Below are 6,372 nucleotides of genomic sequence, written 5' to 3'. Positions count from 1 at the left end.
ATTATACTTTAATGGATTGTTATTGCTGCTTCCATAGACATCCGTGTGTATTTTACAAACTCTAAATGTATTGTTTTACTAGTACTTATGTGCATTTAAATGTCTGAAACCCAAAATAAACGTTATGTGGTTGAAAACACTGCATAATTGTGATTATATGACAAGCGCAGCGCGCATCTCTCTCTGGCTCAGCGCCAGCCAACGCGCGAAAACGCAGTTTGAATTTGGCAGTTGCGTGACGTCACCGAACGTTCTAAATCCCATATGTGGGACCGTACTCCCAGGGCCACAGAAATAATCCCATATGTGGGACCGTACCGCTCAAAGGGTTAATAAAGTTAAACCGAACTTTGACGGGTTACCGTGAACACCTTTAAATTTCTCTGTGTATATTTGACACTTGTTTTACTCAGATGCAACAGTGAAATGCTCATGAAGTGACGCTCAGAGCAGTTCTGGAGATGCTGTTAATGTATTTATGTCCTCATTTAGTGAAACGGCAGACGCTGAAATCACTGCGAGCGCGTCCACCCCGTTCATTCATAAAAAGACACGCAGAACATGCAGGATTCATATTTAAATAGTCTTTTGCGGCATAATATTTACAGATACTAGTCCATATCGCGACTTGATTGAAGTGTAATGACCAACTTTTGATTAATCCATTCAAACTTTGACAAATTCCGTGGAAATCAACATTCGGGGCTGGAGTAAAAACATTCAGCTCTAGCGACGCCCCTGTCTTTACATCAAAGGAGAAAGTTACATATGTACTTATTTATTGCGAAGGGTCTCTTAGGCAAATTACCGTCTTATCTGTCTAATTTATTAATGTTCCATACACAAAATCAACGTACTAGATCTGGTTCTTGCATTCGGTTAATAGTCCCAAGGGTGCTGTCAGAATTGGGCAAGTGTGCTTTTTCCTTTTATGCCCCTTGGGCTTGGATCTTACTGCAAAATGTACTTGATACATCCCCTTCTTTGACTACTTTTAAACGTCTTTTGTATAATGTCCTAAAGGATACTTGTAACTGTTTTTCATGATTTGATTTTACTTTGTGAATTGCGATCTTGACCAGGGGCCGGTTGCATAAAAGGTTTGTGTATTGCTATTTTTTTTTAAGACTGATTCTATTTATGAAAAATGTTCAATTTGAATCCAAAAAATAATAATGATTATCCTTTGTTAACTGCTAGTTAGCCAGACTAATAGTTAAGACATCTTGACCAGGTCTCACTGGAAGAAGAGATGGTAACATCTCAATGTGACCTCCTGGTTAAATAAAGGAATAATAATTCTGACAGTGATCTTGAAGACATGTATGTTTAATATAAAATCAGTGCATTTTGTTTTATATCATTTATTTATTTTTTTTTAAATTGAGGCATGCATTTTTATTATTATTATTATTATTATTATCTTGTCACAACAACTAAACACATTTTGACCAGAGCAATAAAAAATGGTTGTATCATAGTCTATAATTACCATTTGATTTGGTATTCCTTTAAAATCATGTTTAAATTCCATCACATCTAAGTTTGCGGCAGTAGACTGCAGTACATGAGATCCAGCAGGCTGCGTAAGAACAACACCGTTTGGTTTTAGTTTCACTTTAAATTAATTTAAGCTGTATTGTTACTTATTACTGAATGTAATAGTGTTTTCACAACGCGTCATCATTCTGCCATATTGGTGGCACTCAATGTAAAGAAAAAATTTAGCTGATTATTGCTGCTGAAAATGGTCAATTATTGTCATGTTTTGGGCTGTACTAATCAGTCCTACTGAGAAAAACATTTGGAGTACTACAGACTGACAAAAATTATAACAAATCAAGAAGAGTGAAAAAAAAAAAAAAAAAAAAAAAAAAAAAAAAAAACTGGGTCTGTTTAAGTTTGGTGTGGGCTGGCCCTAGCCCACTGTGCCTGCAAAAGCCAGCATGGGCCCTACAAGAACATGTTCGCAGGGTAACTGTTAACCAGCAGTAAGTATTTTTAGAGAGAGACAGAGAAGAAGAAAGAGGAATTCCAAAAAAAAAAAAAACCTGTCTGAGGAACAGACAGCATTTGTGGTTAGCCAAACTGAACCAGAATTTCCAGGCAAGAATGTTGAAACATTTGTGTTTGTCCTAACTGACCAAATTGTGACGTAAGTGGAAATCATCTTTCTTCTTCTCTGTCTCTCTCTAAAAATACTTACTGCTGGTTAACAGTCACCCTGCGAACATCTTCTTGTAGGGCCCATGCTGGCTTTTTGCAGGCACAGTGGGCTAGGACCAGCCCACACCAAACCTAAACAGCCCCAGTGTGGGCTCACTAGCAGACTGCCCACATTAATCCCATGACACAGTGTGGGCCAGCCCGTTTTGGCTCAAACTAAAAGAGACATTTTCAGAACCTATAGTTTCATATTAATCCTCAAATCTAGCTCATAAGATCCACTTTTCTGCAGAGTTTAGCTCTAATTTTAATCAAACACATCTGAGCATGCTAATCAACTGCCTTGTCCAAATAACCACACATTCATCAGGACTTGCTAGCTGTGACTGATTTTCTTTGTGTTTTTGGTCTTCAGCTGTAAAACAAGAAAATATCTATTGACCCCATGTTTAATTATTATTTTTGTTTCAACATAAATTAAGCCGTTATAATAATAAACTTCAAGCTCACATTCCCTGGCAACTTTAACAGGCTCCTGAGTTCATCTGTACACATCAGATTCAGAGTCTGAGAAAGGCCATCATGCAAAAACTTACAACACAGCAAAAAAAATGTGTGAGTAAAGGAATAAGAGGAAGCGAAATAGGCAGAGAAAGGCAACATTTTGTGTGCAAGTTTAACAGAGTGAGAGGAAAGTAGTATTAGAAAAAGCTGTATTGTCCAGTAGCAAGCTACATTAATATGAACAATTTTAAATATGATTACATGCTGACAGTATTGTTGTAAGCAATTTAAAGGCCTCTTTACACCAAGGATGAGTCCACACCGCAGCAGACAACAACATACTCTAACTGCAGCATGTATACACCGTCATCGTCTGTTGGTGTGGATGCTAAAATATTTACCATTATATACATTTCTTGTTCTTGGTGTGAACAACTTTAAGTGATTTGATTTGGCCAAATGAACTGAAGATCTGATTTGTCTAAACTAACATTTCCAGACTCCTGTTTCTTAGATGTGTTTAATAAAAACCAACATTGAAAGAAAGGCTGACTCTGAGGTGTGAACAGATATCATGTACTGTTAGAACGGGAAGAGACGGCACCAATTTGTAAAGGTTATTCAAAAATTAAATGGACTTAATATAAACTTGACGATATAAACACTGGGGCACAAATGGGCACGAACTACATGTGAGTTGAAGTTATGGCCAATGACAGCAGTAGGAGTGAAAGTCGTAGAATTTTGTATAAGTACACTTGTCAAATATCAATTTTATCAATAATTTGTTGACTTGGTAAATTGCATAAATTATTACTGTTTCAACATGATACCTTTACAAGAGATGGCTTCTTAAAAGAGCCGCTGTGTGATCCGATGTAACTGCAAGACAGAAACAAAATATTGAATTACAATTACTTCACAAAACCATATTAAAGGCGTGGCAAGCGTTGTCATTACTGTGCTTTACGAATAGCATACAGTTAAAAAGGTTAATGTGGTAAAAACATTGTACTGTGCTTTAACTACAAATACCACAGTAAAGTACAGTCACTGTAGTAAAAACATAGTAAGAATCAAGGTTATTGTGCTTTTACTACAAATACCACAGTAAAACTATGGCTACTGAGGTAAACCCATAGTAAGCATTGAGGTTACTGTGCTTTAACTACAAATACCACAGTAAAGTACAGTCACTGTAGTAAAAACATAGTAAGAATCAAGGTTATTGTGCTTTTACTACAAATACCACAGTAAAAGTACAGTTACTGAAGTAAACCCATAGTAAGCATTGAGGTTACTGTGCTTTAACTACAAATACCACAGTAAAGTACAGTCACTGTAGTAAAAACATAGTAAGAATCAAGGTTGTTGTGCTTTTACTACAAATACCACAGTAAAACTACGGCTACTGAGGTAAAACCATAGCATTGAGGTTACTGTGCTTTAACTACAAATACCACAGTAAACGTACAGTCACTGCAGTAAAAACATAGTAAGAATCAAGGTTGTTGTGCTTTTACTACAAATACCACAGTAAAACTATGGCTACTGAGGTAAACCCATAGTAAGCATTGAGGTTACTGTGCTTTTACTACAAATACCACAGTAAAGTACAGTCACTGTAGTAAAAACATAGTAAGAATCAAGGTTGTTGTGCTTTTACTACAAATACCACAGTAAAACTACAGTTACTGAGGTAAACCCATAGTAAGCATTGTGTTACTGTGCTTTAACTACAAATACCACAGTAAAGTACAGTCACTGTAGTAAAAACATAGTAAGAATCAAGGTTGTTGTGCTTTTACTACAAATACCACAGTAAAACTACAGTTACTGAGGTAAACCCATAGTAAGCATTGAGGTTACTGTGCTTTAACTACAAATACCACAGTAAAGTACAGTCACTGTAGTAAAAACATAGTAAGAATCAAGGTTGTTGTGCTTTTACTACAAATACCACAGTAAAACTACCTACAGTAAAAACTACAGTTGTGCTTTTACTATACCACAGTAAAACTACAGTTACTGAGGTAAAACCCATAGTAAAAACATAGTAAGAATCAAGGTTGTTGTGCTTTTACTACAAATACCACAGTAAAACTACAGTTACTGAGGTAAACCCATAGTAAGCATTGAGGTTACTGTGCTTTTACTACAAATACCACAGTAAAGTACAGTCACTGTAGTAAAAACATAGTAAGAATCAAGGTTGTTGTGCTTTTACTACAAATACCACAGTAAAACTACAGTTACTGAGGTAAACCCATAGTAAGCATTGAGGTTACTGTGCTTTAACTACAAATACCACAGTAAAGTACAGTCACTGTAGTAAAAACATAGTAAGAATCAAGGTTGTTTGTGCTTTTTACAAATACAAATACCACAGTAAAACTACAGTAAAACTACAGTTACTGAGGTAAACCCATAGTAAGCATTGAGGTTACTGTGCTTTAACTACAAATACCACAGTAAAGTACAGTCACTGTAGTAAAAACATAGTAAGAATCAAGGTTGTTGTGCTTTTTTACCACAGTAAAACTACAGTTACAGTAAAAAGTATGGTTACTGAGGTACAAAAAGTAAGCATTGAGGTTACTGTGCTTTAACTACAAATACCACAGTAAAGTACAGTCACTGTAGTAAAAACATAGTAAGAATCAAGGTTGTTGTGCTTTTACTACAAATACCACAGTAAACTACAGCTACTGAGGTAAACCCATAGTAAGCTGAGGTTACTGTGTAAATACCCATAGTAAGTAAATCCATAGTAAGCATTGAGGTTACTGTGCTTTAACTACAAATACCACAGTAAAACTACGGTTACGGTGGTAAAAGCATGGTATGTTTTGTGGTTACACTGAATACACATGATGTGTTCGAACGACAGTTACTATAGTAAAAATACGGTAAACGTGTGGACTTGTTACATGACCCCTTTCTCACCATAGGCAAATTTTAAATTAATCATTTCATTCATAAATACGGAACGATCGACTATTTTAGGAGACGGTACCTGTATGTGTCTTGATGTCATCTAAAATCCGTCTTTTAATGCACTAAATCGCTGGTCATTGGTCCGCGTGGAGTTGATGGCGTTGGGGAAACGATCGCCCCTCCTGGTACGCCAGTGGTAATTTCACTGTCATACTTGCGTGCGGTGATTAACCATTTGGATTTGGACGATAACAGCCTTCTGAGCCTACCAGTAGGCGCAGCAGGCCCCTTCTGGCCCATATCAATGAGCTGATAATCACTGATAACGCCCATTCAATCCAACAACACTTGCATTTTTACAACAGTATAAGTGTGTCCCATCAGGTAATGAAAAGTTCGACAAACACTTGTGGTCTTCATCCTCATTTGGACACATGCGCCAAATACAAGAAATACTTCATATAAGTGTCATAAGTGCTGTATAAAAGTTTGTATTGCTTTAAAAAAAAAATCTTGCTGACCACAACTATTGAACAGTAGGCTATAAAATTTAAAAAATGATTATAACAGAACAAAAGACTCTGAAACTCAAAATTTAGCTGATTATTGCTGCTGAAAATGGTCCATTATTGTCATGTTTTGGGCTGTACTAATCGGTCATACTGAGAAAAAACATCTTCGTTAGTACTTGAATGAAGAGTTGTAAATTTATTCAAGTATATTTAAGTTTATTAGCAAGAGCGCTTTTCTTCCCTTTTTAATCAA

General features: G+C 36.1%; 2 long non-coding RNA genes across 5 annotated transcripts; one reads left to right on the top strand and one right to left on the bottom strand.

Moving 5' to 3' along the window:
• Positions 1 to 2,343: 2,343 nt before the first annotated feature.
• Positions 2,344 to 5,921, bottom strand: LOC127161811 (uncharacterized). Of its 2 annotated transcripts, none has more exons than XR_007827185.1 (4): positions 5,687 to 5,921; positions 3,504 to 3,552; positions 2,677 to 2,757; positions 2,344 to 2,600 (listed from the first exon to the last, which is right to left on the bottom strand). It is a non-coding gene; the product is annotated as an uncharacterized LOC127161811 (long non-coding RNA). The 2 variants fall into 2 exon arrangements; XR_007827184.1 differs by having other exon boundaries at positions 2,344 to 2,581.
• On the top strand, positions 3,691 to 5,362 carry LOC127161812 (uncharacterized). 3 transcript variants are annotated; one of them, XR_007827188.1, is made up of 4 exons: positions 3,691 to 3,894; positions 3,967 to 4,037; positions 4,739 to 4,810; positions 5,265 to 5,362. It is a non-coding gene; the product is annotated as an uncharacterized LOC127161812 (long non-coding RNA). The 3 variants fall into 3 exon arrangements; XR_007827187.1 differs by lacking the exon at positions 3,967 to 4,037; XR_007827186.1 differs by having other exon boundaries at positions 3,691 to 4,037.
• Positions 5,922 to 6,372: the final 451 nt, after the last annotated feature.

Source organism: Labeo rohita, unplaced genomic scaffold, assembly GCF_022985175.1.
Source record: "Labeo rohita strain BAU-BD-2019 unplaced genomic scaffold, IGBB_LRoh.1.0 scaffold_746, whole genome shotgun sequence".
In the NCBI taxonomy this organism is placed as follows: Eukaryota; Metazoa; Chordata; class Actinopteri; order Cypriniformes; family Cyprinidae; genus Labeo; species Labeo rohita.
This window is presented reverse-complemented; position numbering and strand designations above follow the sequence as displayed.